This window comes from Sminthopsis crassicaudata, chromosome 6 (assembly GCF_048593235.1).
Source record: "Sminthopsis crassicaudata isolate SCR6 chromosome 6, ASM4859323v1, whole genome shotgun sequence".
In the NCBI taxonomy this organism is placed as follows: Eukaryota; Metazoa; Chordata; class Mammalia; order Dasyuromorphia; family Dasyuridae; genus Sminthopsis; species Sminthopsis crassicaudata.
Window position 1 is genome coordinate 197,324,097 of NC_133622.1, and position 19,580 is coordinate 197,343,676.

Sequence of the window (19,580 nt, forward strand, 5' to 3'; positions counted from 1 at the left end):
TAAACTCTGCTCCTCAATTATCTTGATTATACTCTCTATAGTACCACGACTGAATGGGGGTGGAGCTGAGGTTGCTTCTGGGGCTGGGGATGAGTCGGCTGAGGTCCAGGGATTGAATATAGCTAACATCTGCCCCATTTCAGCTATAAGAGATTCCTGGTTTAGCCCTTAACAAGTTAAGTTCCTTATTTATCTATTAGCACGCTCACTTAATCTTTAACAAAGTTTCCTCGTTACTCACAGTTCTGGCTCAGAGAGACTGAGATCTGGATGGGAGGCTTTTCCACTGGAATCAGGACCGTGTCTGTCCCTGTTCGGGCGCCAAATTGCGAAGGTCTGGTCTAGCTCCTCTTGTCAGGATAAGCAAAAGTCCTTGCCCCACGTGTGGACGCCAAATGTAGCGTGCTGTCGTCTCCAGAAGCTGCTGGATCGCTCTCTGGGAAGAGATCTGCTGTGTCTACTCAAATCTCTCAGACAGATTCTTCTTCCTGTAGTGAACTGTTGTCTCCAGGGAGTTGCTGTTAACTCTTGTCCAGAGAAGTGACTTCCCTTCCTGCAGAGAGCTGCATCAAGCCAGATGTAGTGCAGAGTCTTCTCCTTGAATCCTGGCTCTGAATCACCTGCAGCTCTTATCCTTCTCCAGGCAGACTGACTTTCCAGGCCCACTGTTGCCTCCTTTATCCTCCCAGAGAATGGGCGTGGGATAATGCAAGGGCTTCAGGGAAGAACCACTTCAGCCAATGAGTTTGCTCCTTCTATCAAGTAAACCTGAGTTCTCACCTTGTAATTGTCCAGACAACCTGAATTCTCACCTTGTCACTGTCCAGACAACGTGAGTTCTCACCTAGTAATCCTAACAATACCAAGTGAGCACTACCCTCATCTGATGAGCATTTGCTTTGCTTACCTTCTCCATGGAGACCTCATTGTGTCATGCCCATTGTGACACGCCTGAGAACACCCAAGGTTTTCTGACTTAAAGGGGATGTTCTCTCCCCAACAACCCAGTTGGATCCTGACAGCCAAGGGGGTAGTATGTGAATAGAAGAATAGATGAGTGGACAAATAGACTAATAGACTAGATACATAGATAAGTGCTGATAGATAGATGGGATAGATAGGGTAAACAAATAGATTCAATAGATACACTTGATGCATAGTTAAATAGATAATGATGGGTAGATAAGTGAAAAGATAGATTTATAGTAGAAAAGTTTATAGCTATCAAAGATATTTATAGGAAAAAAAGTGATTTATAGTTAGAAAAGAGATTTATATGAAAAAAGCGATACATAGGTAGAAAAGAGATATATATAGTTAAAAAAGTGATTTAGGAGAAGAAACGAGATTTATAGGTAGAAAAGAGATTTATAGGCAGAAGAGAATGAATAGCTGCCTTAAATTATACATAGATAATGAAGGAGTCAATGGAGGGTTAGGTAAATCAGTAAATAAATTACTGGAGAGAGAGATCCATTTGGGCCCTCATCAGCATGATACCAAGGGCTGCTATCATAGATTGAGACTGCCTTCACGTCAGTATTAAACTATTATATTTTATTCTTCAATATTATAGAAGCTAAAATGGTTGCTTTCTATCTGGCTTGGGAAATTGTTGACTTCTCTTCCTTCCCCTCTTCCCCCACGCCCCCCTAAAATTGCATTTTGTGGATGGTTATTCTAGTAGATCAATTGGACACATATCTTTCACTTATGCTGTAACATTTTACCTTTTCAGGCATCCTATAAGCCACTGCTGAAGCAGAGGAGATACTGAACCAGTTGTGACCAGATGCTGGCGATATTGAACGCATCTTAAGCCTCGGGATCGACTTAAAACGGGATTTAACCTGTTCATGAAGGTAAAGCATCTACATAGAGATAATGTACCTGCAGCTTCCCTCCTGCAGTCAGTGTTAATAGGAGATCAAGGTAGGGCCTGGTTGCTGACTAGCCCTATATATAAACTAGAAGTACAAATAATCTGGGAAATAGAGAGCCTACACTTAAAAGCAAACAAACAAACAAAAGCAAATTCTTTTAGTTCGGAAACTATTTTCTTTTTCCTCATCCTATGGCTGGTTCCCAGAAAAAAAATGACTTGCTCATATTAGAGGTTTCATAAATGCTTGTTAAATTCAATTACATATAGATGAAGACTTTTTCTAAAATTATAGGCAGCTGGCTGGTTCAGTGGATAACACTGTTGGACCTCCCTTGAATCAGCAACTGATTTCAAACACCAGCTGTAGGACTCTGGGCAAGTCACTTAATCTGTGTTTGCCTCAATTTCCTCCTCTGTATATTGGGAATGATACAATCATGTTTGCTCCACAGAGGATAAGCCTCTGAGAACTATTTGTTTTCAAGTAGAGTCACAGCATCGTGGATTTTGAGCTGGCAGCAATATTTCAGGGTTTCTACTTCCATATTTTACAAAGAAAGTCACTGAGACACAAGGAGGTTTAGTATAGTTAATATATTGTTCAAGCGCATACAAGTTGTAAGTGGCAGAGACAAGATTCAAACAGATCCTGTTAATACTATCGTGTTACCTCTAAGTGTTCATTATATATGGGTGTATGGGTGTCCATATATGTGTGTGTATATTTCCATACTCCAATCTTCTAACCTATAACTAAACATATTTACTCTTAAAAAAAAAAAGTGGTGGGATGGGGTAGGGGAAAGACACTGTAATAAAGTAACATTAAACAAGTGGTATTTTGCTCTGCTGTTTATTTCTTACTTTCATGACTTTATATTATCACTTTAAACTCCCTGAGCCTCAGTTTTCTCACATGTTAAATGAGATAGTTGAGCTCCATGACCACTAGGAAACTACATTTCCAGTTCTAAAATTGTGATTCCACAGTGAAAATCTAGCAACATTGTGTCCTAATGTAAGATCTGTATTTGATCATTAATGAGTCATATATTTTCTCTTGGATTTTATATAGTTCATTTGTAGCAACATTAACCTGGCATTCCCTTCTGAGGGCTGACCCCATCCTTGTTGTGGTGACTGTTAGAGGTGGGCCGCCCTCATCCCGGTGACCATCCACTCCAGATCCTCTTTGTGGTTGGTGGGGTGACAATATCAGAAGCCAAAATGTTGAAAGATCTCGTTTCTTCCCTGAAGCCTGGAACACAGGTACCGAACCCGAAATAACAGGACATGCATCTCCCTGGCCCAAGGATGGGAGAGTCTGGCTGTTCCCACAAGACTTGGTCTGAGCCTTAGGGGTAGCATTTGAGGAGATGATCTATAGAATTCGGGAGATGGTGAAGCACTGTGTAAAGGTCAGATAATTCTCTTACTACTACTATTATTACTTGTACTCTTACGCCTATTATTATTACTACTATTTCTACTATTACTCCTCTTCCTACTCCTATTAGTATTACTCCTACGATTACTACTATTACTCTTCCACCCACTACTACAATTACTGCCACTCTTATTATTGTTATTATTCCTTCTAGATCTCTTCCTCCTGCTACTAGTACTATCATTGCTCCTATTCCTATTAATACTCCTTTTACTACCACTACTACTATTATTTCTACTACCACTTTTACTATTTCTATTACTATTACTCCTACTGCTACTGCTACTCCTACTCCTACTAGTGTCACTCCTATTCCTATCATTATTACTGTTGCTATTACTACTTCTTCTACTACTATTATTCCTACTCCTATTATTATTAGTACTACTACCATTACTATTACTTTTATCATTACTACTCTTTTTACTACTTCTATCACTACTTTTATTCCTCTTCCTATTACTGTTACTACTCATACTACTCCTACTTCTTCTACGCCTCCACCTCCTACTACTGCCACTACTCCTTTGTCCGGAAGTCCATATGTTTTCTAAATAAAGAGGTTTCCTAAAAAATATTGTTAAAAGAAGACTTGCGCATAAAGCCTGAGCACAATCCTCATCAGATGAGCAGTTGACTTGCTTACCTTGGCCATGGAGACCTCATTGTGTGATGCTCATTGTGACATGCCGGAGAACACCCAAAGTTTTCTGACTTCAAGGTGATGTTCTCTTCCCAACAACCCAGTTGGATCCTGACAGCAAAGGGAGTAGTATGTGAATAGAAGAATGCATGAGTGGACTAATAGACTGATAGACTAGATACATAGATTCCTGGTGATGGATGAATGGGATAGAGAAGATAAACAAATAGATTGAATAGATACACTTAATGCATAGTTAAAAAGATAATGATGGATAGATAAGTGAAAAGATAGATTTATAGTAGAAAAGTTTATAGGTAGAAAAGTGATTTATAGGAAGAAAAGTGATTTATAGGTAGCAAACAGCTCTATAGGAAGAAAAGCCATTTATAGGTAGAAAAGAGATATTTAGATTAAAAAAAGGGATTTAGAAGTAGAAAAGAGATTTATAGGCAGAAGAGAATGAATAGCTGGATTAAAATATACATACAACCCCCCCAAAAAAATATTGCAGTTCGTGGATGGTTTTTCCAGTATATCAAATGGACACATATCTTTCACTTATGCTTTCACATTTTATCTTTTCAGGCAACCTATAAGCCAATACTGAAGCAAAGGAGATACTGAAGCCAGAGTGACCAGATTCTGGCGATATTGAAAACATGTCTTTGGAAATCTACTTGAAATGGGATTTAGATTGTTGTTGGGGAGTTTTGATCTATACTTTGGAGTTTATTGCACTGGTGGGGGGAAGGGGAGAGAGGATGTTTCTGAGTTTGATTGTTGGGGAGTTTTGATATCTATACTTTGGAGTTTATTGTACTGGTGGGGGGAAGGGGAGAGATGATGTTTCTGAGTTTGATGTGTTTTTAAAAATAAAAAATGTTTTTTTTTCTGTTTCCAAAAGTTTCAAGTTGTCATTCTTTCAGCTCCCACATGATTAGTGATATTTCCCAGTTTCTTCTTTACTATCTGATGATTATATTTGCCAGCTGGTTAATCCTAAAGAAATACTTGTTGGCAAACTTATTGGGTAAACAACATTTTTCCCTTATTTGCAGCTAGCCCATACTGCTGATGGGTAAATCTGGCTATTCTATCTGGGTTTGGGAATAAGAGAGGGAGGCAGATTTGTTCTTCTTTGAGATTGTGAAAAAACTGTAAGCAGGCCCTTTGCCATCAGAGGCTGGGGACCGTCTGAAAATCTGGGAGCAAAGAGGTAGTGGGGGTTAACAAGCAGCAGGGCTGTTGTGTTCTAGCCAGAGAAGTTCCAGAGAAGCTCGGAACTGGCCCTGCTGAAGTCTTTTGGATCTTCCTGGAGGAGCAGAGCAGCCATTCTACACCAGAAGGGCAATTCAGAATGACAAGGGACTGGCTTAGAGATTTGCATCCAGGTGCTTCCCCTCAGCTCTAGGGGAAGGCTGAGCCAGAAAATAATTGGTGTCCCCACAGGCTTGTGCTAGAGCCCCCCATTCCCCCTTTGAAGTTTCTTCTGCCTGACTTGTGCTCATTATAATCTATATGACTGAAATGTCAAACTTCGGTTTCTGAAAATCTAACCTTTCTTCAGAAGCTGGGAACCTAAATCCCCTGGATGAAGAAGGGGGATAGTAAGAGTGCTAGAAAAGCAAATGGGTGCTCTGGAGACGGCAAGATTGGAGATGGGAAAACCCCGTCTGATTTGATTCCATAGATAGTGGCAAACGTCAGGTTAGCCACAAAAGATGTTTGCACTGATTGATAAAGCTGGAACAATACCTCTTGGGAATTGATGTACAGGCTCTGGCAAGAAAATGAAACCAAACTAACTCCCAAGCAGGATGCAGCCTTAATTGGCTGAAGGGCCCCAGAAGACCCTGGACAAGCCAGTCAAGCCGGCTTCCAGAGCTAGTCCTTAGCTTGGCCTTGGGAATCCTCCCAGGGGGTGGAAGAGGAGGAGGTCTGGATTGCTCTCTGACAGCACCTTCTCATCCTCCATCTTGGGCTTTCCACTTCTGGGCTTGGGCTTGGAGGGTCTCATCTACAGAAAACCACCTTCTTGAGGGCAAGAACTGTTGGAGTTTTTCCTTGGTAGCTCTGCCATTTTTCCACTTCGAATCACTTCCGATTTACCAATATTTATTAAGGAAACAAGCATTTATTAAACTCCTATGTACCAAGCACTGTGCTAAGCACTTTACACATATTCTCTCCTGAACATCACTGGGAGGTAGGTGCTAATATCCACTCTCTCAGTTAAAGAAACTGAGGCAACAGGTCAGCAAAATAGAGGCGAGATTGAAACAGATCTTGTCTTGTACAGACAACCCTGGCCTAATTAACAAGGGGATTCTAGATCTGCAGCGTTCAATGGGGTGTTTTCCAAATTCTACATGATGAAAGGTACCAGATGAAGCGGTCTGGGGTCTTAACCGTGGCCCTAGCTCCTTCTGCTTTGCAGCCAAACCCTAGGCTCCATCCCAAGAGCAATATGTGGGCTTGGCTCCCTTTCCCGCTGGTGCTTCTACTCATGTCCCCAGTTTCTGGTCCCTGTGTCCTTTGTGACCATATCATTCATCTGGTAGCCCACCTCATCCATCTTCCTTAGACTACTCAATCAGCAAAGCTCAATTAAACAAGGAGCAAACATATATTACATACTTACTAGGGGTCGTATATTTCACTAGACCCTGGAGACATAAAGGTAAAAACAAAATGGTCTTGCCCGCAAAGTTTATATTCTATTGGGGAAAATGATGTCAACAAAAAGAACTAGGAAGACAATCTATGCATAAGCAAGATAATTGTATAAATATTTTTACATACATTGGATTAAGCATATATTTTCATATATTTAACATGTGAATCCCCTGTCATCTTCCCTGTCATCTAGGGGAAGAGGTGGAAGGAAGGAGGGGAAAAGTTGGAAGAGAAGGTTTTGCAAGGGTCAGTGTTAAAAACTTACCCCTTCATATGTTTTGTAAATAAAAAGCTTTCCTCAAACAATTTTTAAAAAGAAAAAAAACCCACATACCAGGTGAGCACTACCCTCATCTGATGAGCATTTGCTTTGCTTACCTTCTCCATGGAGACCTCATTGTGTCATGCCCATTGTGACACGCCTGAGAACACCCAAGGTTTTCTGACTTAAAGGGGATGTTCTCTCCCCAACAACCCAGTTGGATCCTGACAGCCAAGGGAGTAGTATGTGAATAGAAGAATAGATGAGTGGACAAATAGACTAATAGACTAGATACATAGATAAGTGCTGATAGATAGATGGGATAGATAGGGTAAACAAATAGATTCAATAGATACACTTGATGCATAGTTAAATAGATAATGATCGGTAGATAAGTGAAAAGATAGATTTATAGTAGAAAAGTTTATAGGTAGAAAAGATATTTATAGGAAAAAAAAGTGATTTATAGTTAGAAAAGAGATTTATATGAAAAAAGCGATACATAGGTAGAAAAGAGATATATATATAGTTAAAAAAGTGATTTAGGAGAAGAAACGAGATTTATAGGTAGAAAAGAGATTTATAGGCAGAAGAGAATGAATAGCTGCCTTAAATTATACATAGATAATGAAGGAGTCAATGGAGGGTTAGGTAAATCAGTAAATAAATTACTGGAGAGAGAGATCCATTTGGGCCCTCATCAGCATGATACCAAGGGCTGCTGTCATAGATTGAGACTGCCTTCACGTCAGTATTAAACTATTATATTTTATTCTTCAATATTATAGAAGCTAAAATGGTTGCTTTCTATCTGGCTTGGGAAATTGTTGACTTCTCTTTCTTCCCCTCTTCCCCCACGCCCCCCCAAAATTGCATTTTGTGGATGGTTATTCTAGTAGATCAATTGGACACATATCTTTCACTTATGCTGTAACATTTTACCTTTTCAGGCATCCTATAAGCCACTGCTGAAGCAGAGGAGATACTGAACCAGTTGTGACCAGATGCTGGCGATATTGAACGCATCTTAAGCCTCGGGATCGACTTAAAACGGGATTTAACCTGTTCATGAAGGTAAAGCATCTACATAGAGATAATGTACCTGCAGCTTCCCTCCTGCAGTCAGTGTTAATAGGAGATCAAGGTAGGGCCTGGTTGCTGACTAGCCCTATATGTAAACTAGAAGTACAAATAATCTGGGAAATAGAGAGCCTACACTTAAAAGCAAACAAACAAACAAAAGCAAATTCTTTTAGTTCAGAAACTATTTTCTTTTTCCTCATCCTATGGCTGGTTCCCAGAAAAAAGATGACTTGCTCATATTAGAGGTTTCATAAATGCTTGTTAAATTCAATTACATATAGATGAAGACTTTTTCTAAAATTATAGGCAGCTGGCTGGTTCAGTGGATAACACTGTTGGACCTCCCTTGAATCAGCAACTGATTTCAAACACCAGCTGTAGGACTCTGGGCAAGTCACTTAATCTGTGTTTGCCTCAATTTCCTCCTCTGTAAATTGGGAATGATACAATCATGTTTGCTCCACAGAGGATAAGGCTCTGAGAACTATTTGTTTTCAAGTAGAGTCACAGCATCGTGGATTTTGAGCTGGCAGCAATATTTCAGGGTTTCTACTTCCATATTTTACAAAGAAAGTCACTGAGACACAAGGAGGTTTAGTATAGTTAATATATTGTTCAAGCGCATACAAGTTGTAAGTGGCAGAGACAAGATTCAAACAGATCCTGTTAATACTATCGTGTTACCTCTAAGTGTTCATTATATATGGGTGTATGGGTGTCCATATATGTGTGTGTATATTTCCATACTCCAATCTTCTAACCTATAACTAAACATATTTACTCTTAAAAAAAAAAAAAAGTGGTGGGATGGGGTAGGGGAAAGACACTGTAATAAAGTAACATTAAACAAGTGGTATTTTGCTCTGCTGTTTATTTCTTACTTTCATGACTTTATATTATCACTTTAAACTCCCTGAGCCTCAGTTTCCTCACATGTTAAATGAGATAGTTGAGCTCCATGACCACTAGGAAACTACATTTCCAGTTCTAAAATTGTGATTGCACAGTGAAAATCTAGCAACATTGTGTCCTAATGTAAGATCTGTATTTGATCATTAATGAGTCATATATTTTCTCTTGGATTTTATATAGTTCATTTGTAGCAACATTAACCTGGCATTCCCTTCTGAGGGCTGACCCCATCCTTGTTGTGGTGACTGTTAGAGGTGGGCCGCCCTCATCCCGGTGACCATCCACTCCAGATCCTCTTTGTGGTTGGTGGGGTGACAATATCAGAAGCCAAAATGTTGAAAGATCTCGTTTCTTCCCTGAAGCCTGGAACACAGGTACCGAACCCGAAATAACAGGACATGCATCTCCCTGGCCCAAGGATGGGAGAGTCTGGCTGTTCCCACAAGACTTGGTCTGAGCCTTAGGGGTAGCATTTGAGGAGATGATCTATAGAATTCGGGAGATGGTGAAGCACTGTGTAAAGGTCAGATAATTCTCTTACTACTACCATTATTACTTGTACTCTTACCCCTATTATTATTACTACTATTTCTACTATTACTCCTCTTCCTACTCCTATTAGTATTACTCCTACGATTACTACTATTACTCTTCCACCAACTACTACAATTACTGCCACTCTTATTATTGTTATTATTCCTTCTAGATCTCTTCCTCCTGCTACTAGTACTATCATTGCTCCTATTACTATTAATACTCCTTTTACTACCACTACTACTATTATTTCTACTACCACTTTTACTATTACTATTACTCCTACTGCTACTGCTACTCCTACTCCTACTCCTACTAGTGTCACTCCTATTCCTATCATTATTACTGTTGCTATTACTACTTCTTCTACTACTATTATTCCTACTCCTATTATTATTAGTACTACTACCATTACTATTACTTTTATCATTACTACTCTTTTTACTACTTCTATCACTACTTTTATTCCTCTTCCTATTACTGTTACTACTCATACTACTCCTACTTCTTCTACGCCTCCACCTCCTACTACTGCCACTACTCTTTGTCCGGAAGTCCATATGTTTTCTAAATAAAGAGGTTTCCTAAAAAATATTGTTAAAAGAATACTTGCGCATAAAGCCTGAGCACAATCCTCATCAGATGAGCAGTTGACTTGCTTACCTTGGCCATGGAGACCTCATTGTGTGATGCTCATTGTGACATGCCGGAGAACACCCAAAGTTTTCTGACTTCAAGGTGATGTTCTCTTCCCAACAACCCAGTTGGATCCTGACAGCAAAGGGAGTAGTATGTGAATAGAAGAATGCATGAGTGGACTAATAGACTGATAGACTAGATACATAGATTCCTGGTGATGGATGAATGGGATAGAGAAGATAAACAAATAGATTGAATAGATACACTTAATGCATAGTTAAAAAGATAATGATGGATAGATAAGTGAAAAGATAGATTTATAGTAGAAAAGTTTATAGGTAGAAAAGTGATTTATAGGAAGAAAAGTGATTTATAGGTAGCAAACAGCTCTATAGGAAGAAAAGCCATTTATAGGTAGAAAAGAGATATTTAGATTAAAAAAAGGGATTTAGAAGTAGAAAAGAGATTTATAGGCAGAAGAGAATGAATAGCTGGATTAAAATATACATACAACCCCCCCAAAAATATTGCAGTTCGTGGATGGTTTTTCCAGTATATCAAATGGACACATATCTTTCACTTATGCTTTCACATTTTTTCTTTTCAGGCAACCTATAAGCCAATACTGAAGCAAAGGAGATACTGAAGCCAGAGTGACCAGATTCTGGCGATATTGAAAACATGTCTTTGGAAATCTACTTGAAACGGGATTTAGATTGTTGTTGGGGAGTTTTGATCTATACTTTGGAGTTTATTGCACTGGTGGGGGGAAGGGGAGAGAGGATGTTTCTGAGTTTGATTGTTGGGGAGTTTTGATATCTATACTTTGGAGTTTATTGTACTGGTGGGGGGAAGGGGAGAGATGATGTTTCTGAGTTTGATGTGTTTTTAAAAATAAAAAATGTTTTTTTTTCTGTTTCCAAAAGTTTCAAGTTGTCATTCTTTCAGCTCCCACATGATTAGTGATATTTCCCAGTTTCTTCTTTACTATCTGATGATTATATTTGCCAGCTGGTTAATCCTAAAGAAATACTTGTTGGCAAACTTATTGGGTAAACAACATTTTTCCCTTATTTGCAGCTAGCCCATACTGCTGATGGGTAAAGCTGGCTATCCTATCTGGGTTTGGGAATAAGAGAGGGAGGCAGATTTGTTCTTCTTTGAGATTGTGAAAAAACTGTAAGCAGGCCCTTTGCCATCAGAGGCTGGGGACCGTCTGAAAATCTGGGAGCAAAGAGGTAGTGGGGGTTAACAAGCAGCAGGGCTGTTGTGTTCTAGCCAGAGAAGTTCCAGAGAAGCTCGGAACTGGCCCTGCTGAAGTCTTTTGGATCTTCCTGGAGGAGCAGAGCAGCCATTCTACACCAGAAGGGCAATTCAGAATGACAAGGGACTGGCTTAGAGATTTGCATCCAGGTGCTTCCCCTCAGCTCTAGGGGAAGGCTGAGCCAGAAAATAATTGGTGTCCCCACAGGCTTGTGCTAGAGCCCCCCATTCCCCCTTAGAAGTTTCTTCTGCCTGACTTGTGCTCATTATAATCTATATGACTGAAATGTCAAACTTCGGTTTCTGAAAATCTAACCTTTCTTCAGAAGCTGGGAACCTAAATCCCCTGGATGAAGAAGGGGGATAGTAAGAGTGCTAGAAAAGCAAATGGGTGCTCTGGAGACGGCAAGATTGGAGATGGGAAAACCCCGTCTGATTTGATTCCATAGATAGTGGCAAAGGTCAGGTTAGCCACAAAAGATGTTTGCACTGATTGATAAAGCTGGAACAATACCTCTTGGGAATTGATGTACAGGCTCTGGCAAGAAAATGAAACCAAACTAACTCCCAAGCAGGATGCAGCCTTAATTGGCTGAAGGGCCCCAGAAGACCCTGGACAAGCCAGTCAAGCCGGCTTCCAGAGCTAGTCCTTAGCTTGGCCTTGGGAATCCTCCCAGGGGGTGGAAGAGGAGGAGGTCTGGATTGCTCTCTGACAGCACCTTCTCATCCTCCATCTTGGGCTTTCCACTTCTGGGCTTGGGCTTGGAGGGTCTCATCTACAGAAAACCACCTTCTTGAGGGCAAGAACTGTTGGAGTTTTTCCTTGGTAGCTCTGCCATTTTTCCACTTCGAATCACTTCCGATTTACCAATATTTATTAAGGAAACAAGCATTTATTAAACTCCTATGTACCAAGCACTGTGCTAAGCACTTTACACATATTCTCTCCTGAACATCACTGGGAGGTAGGTGCTAATATCCACTCTCTCAGTTAAAGAAACTGAGGCAACAGGTCAGCAAAATAGAGGCGAGATTGAAACAGATCTTGTCTTGTACAGACAACCCTGGCCTAATTAACAAGGGGATTCTAGATCTGCAGCGTTCAATGGGGTGTTTTCCAAATTCTACATGATGAAAGGTACCGGATGAAGCGGTCTGGGGTCTTAACCGTGGCCCTAGCTCCTTCTGCTTTGCAGCCAAACCCTAGGCTCCATCCCAAGAGCAATATGTGGGCTTGGCTCCCTTTCCCGCTGGTGCTTCTACTCATGTCCCCAGTTTCTGGTCCCTGTGTCCTTTGTGACCATATCATTCATCTGGTAGCCCACCTCATCCATCTTCCTTAGACTACTCAATCAGCAAAGCTCAATTAAACAAGGAGCAAACATCTATTACATACTTACTAGGGGTCGTATATTTCACTAGACCCTGGAGACATAAAGGTAAAAACAAAATGGTCTTGCCCGCAAAGTTTATATTCTATTGGGGAAAATGATGTCAACAAAAAGAACTAGGAAGACAATCTATGCATAAGCAAGATAATTGTATAAATATTTTTACATACATTGGATTAAGCATATATTTTCATATATTTAACATGTGAATCCCCTGTCATCTTCCCTGTCATCTAGGGGAAGAGGTGGAAGGAAGGAGGGGAAAAGTTGGAAGAGAAGGTTTTGCAAGGGTCAGTGTTAAAAACTTACCCCTTCATATGTTTTGTAAATAAAAAGCTTTCCTCAAACAATTTTTAAAAAGAAAAAAAACCCACATACCAGGTGAGCACTACCCTCATCTGATGAGCATTTGCTTTGCTTACCTTCTCCATGGAGACCTCATTGTGTCATGCCCATTGTGACACGCCTGAGAACACCCAAGGTTTTCTGACTTAAAGGGGATGTTCTCTCCCCAACAACCCAGTTGGATCCTGACAGCCAAGGGAGTAGTATGTGAATAGAAGAATGGATGAGTGGACAAATAGACTAATAGACTAGATACATAGATAAGTGCTGATAGATAGATGGGATAGATAGGGTAAACAAATAGATTCAATAGATACACTTGATGCATAGTTAAATAGATAATGATCGGTAGATAAGTGAAAAGATAGATTTATAGTAGAAAAGTTTATAGGTAGAAAAGATATTTATAGGGAAAAAAAGTGATTTATAGTTAGAAAAGAGATTTATATGAAAAAAGCGATACATAGGTAGAAAAGAGATATATATAGTTAAAAAAGTGATTTAGGAGAAGAAACGAGATTTATAGGTAGAAAAGAGATTTATAGGCAGAAGAGAATGAATAGCTGCCTTAAATTATACATAGATAATGAAGGAGTCAATGGAGGGTTAGGTAAATCAGTAAATAAATTACTGGAGAGAGAGATCCATTTGGGCCCTCATCAGCATGATACCAAGGGCTGCTGTCATAGATTGAGACTGCCTTCACGTCAGTATTAAACTATTATATTTTATTCTTCAATATTATAGAAGCTAAAATGGTTGCTTTCTATCTGGCTTGGGAAATTGTTGACTTCTCTTTCTTCCCCTCTTCCCCCACTCCCCCCCAAAATTGCATTTTGTGGATGGTTATTCTAGTAGATCAATTGGACACATATCTTTCACTTATGCTGTAACATTTTACCTTTTCAGGCATCCTATAAGCCACTGCTGAAGCAGAGGAGATACTGAACCAGTTGTGACCAGATGCTGGCGATATTGAACGCATCTTAAGCCTCGGGATCGACTTAAAACGGGATTTAACCTGTTCATGAAGGTAAAGCATCTACATAGAGATAATGTACCTGCAGCTTCCCTCCTGCAGTCAGTGTTAATAGGAGATCAAGGTAGGGCCTGGTTGCTGACTAGCCCTATATATATATACTAGAAGTACAAATAATCTGGGAAATAGAGAGCCTACACTTAAAAGCAAACAAACAAACAAAAGCAAATTCTTTTAGTTCGGAAACTCTTTTCTTTTTCCTCATCCTATGGCTGGTTCCCAGAAAAAAGATGACTTGCTCATATTAGAGGTTTCATAAATGCTTGTTAAATTCAATTACATATAGATGAAGACTTTTTCTAAAATTATAGGCAGCTGGCTGGTTCAGTGGATAACACTGTTGGACCTCCCTTGAATCAGCAACTGATTTCAAACACCAGCTGTAGGACTCTGGGCAAGTCACTTAATCTGTGTTTGCCTCAATTTCCTCCTCTGTAAATTGGGAATGATACAATCATGTTTGCTCCACAGAGGATAAGGCTCTGAGAACTATTTGTTTTCAAGTAGAGTCACAGCATCGTGGATTTTGAGCTGGCAGCAATATTTCAGGGTTTCTACTTCCATATTTTACAAAGAAAGTCACTGAGACACAAGGAGGTTTAGTATAGTTAATATATTGTTCAAGCGCATACAAGTTGTAAGTGGCAGAGACAAGATTCAAACAGATCCTGTTAATACTATCGTGTTACCTCTAAGTGTTCATTATATATGGGTGTATGGGTGTCCATATATGTGTGTGTATATTTCCATACTCCAATCTTCTAACCTATAACTAAACATATTTACTCTTAAAAAAAAAAAAAGTGGTGGGATGGGGTAGGGGAAAGACACTGTAATAAAGTAACATTAAACAAGTGGTATTTTGCTCTGCTGTTTATTTCTTACTTTCATGACTTTATATTATCACTTTAAACTCCCTGAGCCTCAGTTTCCTCACATGTTAAATGAGATAGTTGAGCTCCATGACCACTAGGAAACTACATTTCCAGTTCTAAAATTGTGATTCCACAGTGAAAATCTAGCAACATTGTGTCCTAATGTAAGATCTGTATTTGATCATTAATGAGTCATATATTTTCTCTTGGATTTTATATAGTTCATTTGTAGCAACATTAACCTGGCATTCCCTTCTGAGGGCTGACCCCATCCTTGTTGTGGTGACTGTTAGAGGTGGGCCGCCCTCATCCCGGTGACCATCCACTCCAGATCCTCTTTGTGGTTGGTGGGGTGACAATATCAGAAGCCAAAATGTTGAAAGATCTCGTTTCTTCCCTGAAGCCTGGAACACAGGTACCGAACCCGAAATAACAGGACATGCATCTCCCTGGCCCAAGGATGGGAGAGTCTGGCTGTTCCCACAAGACTTGGTCTGAGCCTTAGGGGTAGCATTTGAGGAGATGATCTATAGAATTCGGGAGATGGTGAAGCACTGTGTAAAGGTCAGATAATTCTCTTACTACTACTATTATTACTTGTACTCTTACCCCTATTATTCTTACTACTATTTCTACTATTACTCCTCTTCCTACTCCTATTAGTATTACTCCTACGATTACTACTATTACTCTTCCACCAACTACTACAATTACTGCCACTCTTATTATTGTTATTATTCCTTCTAGATCTCTTCCTCCTGCTACTAGTACTATCATTGCTCCTATTCCTATTAATACTCCTTTTACTACCACTACTACTATTATTTCTACTACCACTTTTACTATTACTATTACTCCTACTGCTACTGCTACTCCTACTCCTACTAGTGTCACTCCTATTCCTATCATTATTACTGTTGCTATTACTACTTCTTCTACTACTATTATTCCTACTCCTATTATTATTAGTACTACTACCATTACTATTACTTTTATCATTACTACTCTTTTTACTACTTCTATCACTACTTTTATTCCTCTTCCTATTACTGTTACTACTCATACTACTCCTACTTCTTCTACGCCTCCACCTCCTACTACTGCCACTACTCCTTTGTCCGGAAGTCCATATGTTTTCTAAATAAAGAGGTTTCCTAAAAAATATTGTTAAAAGAAGACTTGCGCATAAAGCCTGAGCACAATCCTCATCAGATGAGCAGTTGACTTGCTTACCTTGGCCATGGAGACCTCATTGTGTGATGCTCATTGTGACATGCCGGAGAACACCCAAAGTTTTCTGACTTCAAGGTGATGTTCTCTTCCCAACAACCCAGTTGGATCCTGACAGGAAAAGGGAGTAGTATGTGAATAGAAGAATGCATGAGTGGACTAATAGACTGATAGACTAGATACATAGATTCCTGGTGATGGATGAATGGGATAGAGAAGATAAACAAATAGATTGAATAGATACACTTAATGCATAGTTAAAAAGATAATGATGGATAGATAAGTGAAAAGATAGATTTATAGTAGAAAAGTTTATAGGTAGAAAAGTGATTTATAGGAAGAAAAGTGATTTATAGGTAGCAAACAGCTCTATAGGAAGAAAAGCCATTTATAGGTAGAAAAGAGATATTTAGATTAAAAAAAGGGATTTAGAAGTAGAAAAGAGATTTATAGGCAGAAGAGAATGAATAGCTGGATTAAAATATACATACAACCCCCCCAAAAATATTGCAGTTCGTGGATGGTTTTTCCAGTATATCAAATGGACACATATCTTTCACTTATGCTTTCACATTTTATCTTTTCAGGCAACCTATAAGCCAATAATGAAGCAAAGGAGATACTGAAGCCAGAGTGACCAGATTCTGGAGATATTGAAAACATGTCTTTGGAAATCTACTTGAAACGGGATTTAGATTGTTGTTGGGGAGTTTTGATCTATACTTTGGAGTTTATTGCACTGGTGGGGGGAAGGGGAGAGAGGATGTTTCTGAGTTTGATTGTTGGGGAGTTTTGATATCTATACTTTGGAGTTTATTGTACTGGTGGGGGGAAGGGGAGAGATGATGTTTCTGAGTTTGATGTGTTTTTAAAAATAAAAAATGTTTTTTTTCTGTTTCCAAAAGTTTCAAGTTGTCATTCTTTCAGCTCCCACATGATTAGTGATATTTCCCAGTTTCTTCTTTACTTTCTGATGATTATATTTGCCAGCTGGTTAATCCTAAAGAAATACTTGTTGGCAAACTTATTGGGTAAACAACATTTTTCCCTTATTTGCAGCTAGCCCATACTGCTGATGGGTAAAGCTGGCTATCCTATCTGGGTTTGGGAATAAGAGAGGGAGGCAGATTTGTTCTTCTTTGAGATTGTGAAAAAACTGTAAGCAGGCCCTTTGCCATCAGAGGCTGGGGACCGTCTGAAAATCTGGGAGCAAAGAGGTAGTGGGGGTTAACAAGCAGCAGGGCTGTTGTGTTCTAGCCAGAGAAGTTCCAGAGAAGCTTGGAACTGGCCCTGCTGAAGTCTTTTGGATCTTCCTGGAGGAGCAGAGCAGCCATTCTACACCAGAAGGGCAATTCAGAATGACAAGGGACTGGCTTAGAGATTTGCATCCAGGTGCTTCCCCTCAGCTCTAGGGGAAGGCTGAGCCAGAAAATAATTGGTGTCCCCACAGGCTTGTGCTAGAGCCCCCCATTCCCCCTTTGAAGTTTCTTCTGCCTGACTTGTGCTCATTATAATCTATATGACTGAAATGTCAAACTTCTGTTTCTGAAAATCTAACCTTTCTTCAGAAGCTGGGAACCTAAATCCCCTGGATGAAGAAGGGGGATAGTAAGAGTGCTAGAAAAGCAAATGGGTGCTCTGGAGACGGCAAGATTGGAGATGGGAAAACCCCGTCTGATTTGATTCCATAGATAGTGGCAAACGTCAGGTTAGCCACAAAAGATGTTTGCACTGATTGATAAAGCTGGAACAATACCTCTTGGGAATTGATGTACAGGCTCTGGCAAGAAAATGAAACCAAACTAACTCCCAAGCAGGATGCAGCCTTAATTGGCTGAAGGGCCCCAGAAGACCCTGGACAAGCCAGTCAAGCCGGCTTCCAGAGCTAGTCCTTAGCTTGGCCTTGGGAATCCTCCCAGGGGGTGGAAGAGGAGGAGGTCTGGATTGCTCTCTGACAGCACCTTCTCATCCTCCATCTTGGGCTTTCCACTTCTGGGCTTGGGCTTGGAGGGTCTCATCTACAGAAAACCACCTTCTTGAGGGCAAGAACTGTTGGAGTTTTTCCTTGGTAGCTCTGCCATTTTTCCACTTCGAATCACTTCCGATTTACCAATATTTATTAAGGAAACAAGCATTTATTAAACTCCTATGTACCAAGCACTGTGCTAAGCACTTTACACATATTCTCTCCTGAACATCACTGGGAGGTAGGTGCTAATATCCACTCTCTCAGTTAAAGAAACTGAGGCAACAGGTCAGCAAAATAGAGGCGAGATTGAAACAGATCTTGTCTTGTACAGACAACCCTGGCCTAATTAACAAGGGGATTCTAGATCTGCAGCGTTCAATGGGGTGTTTTCCAAATTCTACATGATGAAAGGTACCGGATGAAGCGGTCTGGGGTCTTAACCGTGGCCCTAGCTCCTTCTGCTTTGCAGCCAAACCCTAGGCTCCATCCCAAGAGCAATATGTGGGCTTGGCTCCCTTTCCCGCTGGTGCTTCTACTCATGTCCCCAGTTTCTGGTCCCTGTGTCCTTTGTGACCATATCATTCATCTGGTAGCCCACCTCATCCATCTTCCTTAGACTACTCAATCAGCAAAGCTCAATTAAACAAGGAGCAAACATATATTACATACTTACTAGGGGTCGTATATTTCACTAGACCCTGGAGACATAAAGGTAAAAACAAAATGGTCTTGCCCGCAAAGTTTATATTCTATTGGGGAAAATGATGTCAACAAAAAGAACTAGGAAGACAATCTATGCATAAGCAAGATAATTGTATAAATATTTTTACATACTTTGGATTAAGCATATATTTTCATATATTTAACATGTGAATCCCCTGTCATCTTCCCTGTCATCTAGGGGAAGAGGTGGAAGGAAGGAGGGGAAAAGTTGGAAGAGAAGGTTTTGCAAGGGTCAGTGTTAAAAACTTACCCCTTCATATGTTTTGTAAATAAAAAGCTTTCCTCAAACAATTTTTAAAAAGAAAAAAAACCCACATACCAGGTGAGCACTACCCTCATCTGATGAGCATTTGCTTTGCTTACCTTCTCCATGGAGACCTCATTGTGTCATGCCCATTGTGACACGCCTGAGAACACCCAAGGTTTTCTGACTTAAAGGGGATGTTCTCTCCCCAACAACCCAGTTGGATCCTGACAGCCAAGGGAGTAGTATGTGAATAGAAGAATAGATGAGTGGACAAATAGACTAATAGACTAGATACATAGATAAGTGCTGATAGATAGATGGGATAGATAGGGTAAACAAATAGATTCAATAGATACACTTGATGCATAGTTAAATAGATAATGATCGGTAGATAAGTGAAAAGATAGATTTATA

The 19,580-nt window shown here is 39.9% G+C and overlaps 3 long non-coding RNA genes across 3 annotated transcripts; all 3 read right to left on the bottom strand.

Annotated features, from left to right (window-relative positions):
• Window positions 1-2,724: 2,724 nt before the first annotated feature.
• LOC141546676 (uncharacterized) lies at window positions 2,725-7,058 on the bottom strand. Its single transcript, XR_012483384.1, has 3 exons — window positions 7,033-7,058; window positions 3,979-4,086; window positions 2,725-3,293 (listed from the first exon to the last, which is right to left on the bottom strand). It is a non-coding gene; the product is annotated as an uncharacterized LOC141546676 (long non-coding RNA).
• A 1,797-nt stretch (window positions 7,059-8,855) lies between these two features.
• On the bottom strand, window positions 8,856-13,183 carry LOC141546681 (uncharacterized). Its single transcript, XR_012483390.1, has 3 exons — window positions 13,161-13,183; window positions 10,109-10,216; window positions 8,856-9,424 (listed from the first exon to the last, which is right to left on the bottom strand). It is a non-coding gene; the product is annotated as an uncharacterized LOC141546681 (long non-coding RNA).
• Window positions 13,184-14,982: 1,799 nt separating this feature from the next.
• LOC141546671 (uncharacterized) lies at window positions 14,983-19,308 on the bottom strand. The gene is made up of 3 exons (XR_012483378.1): window positions 19,283-19,308; window positions 16,231-16,338; window positions 14,983-15,551 (listed from the first exon to the last, which is right to left on the bottom strand). It is a non-coding gene; the product is annotated as an uncharacterized LOC141546671 (long non-coding RNA).
• Window positions 19,309-19,580: the final 272 nt, after the last annotated feature.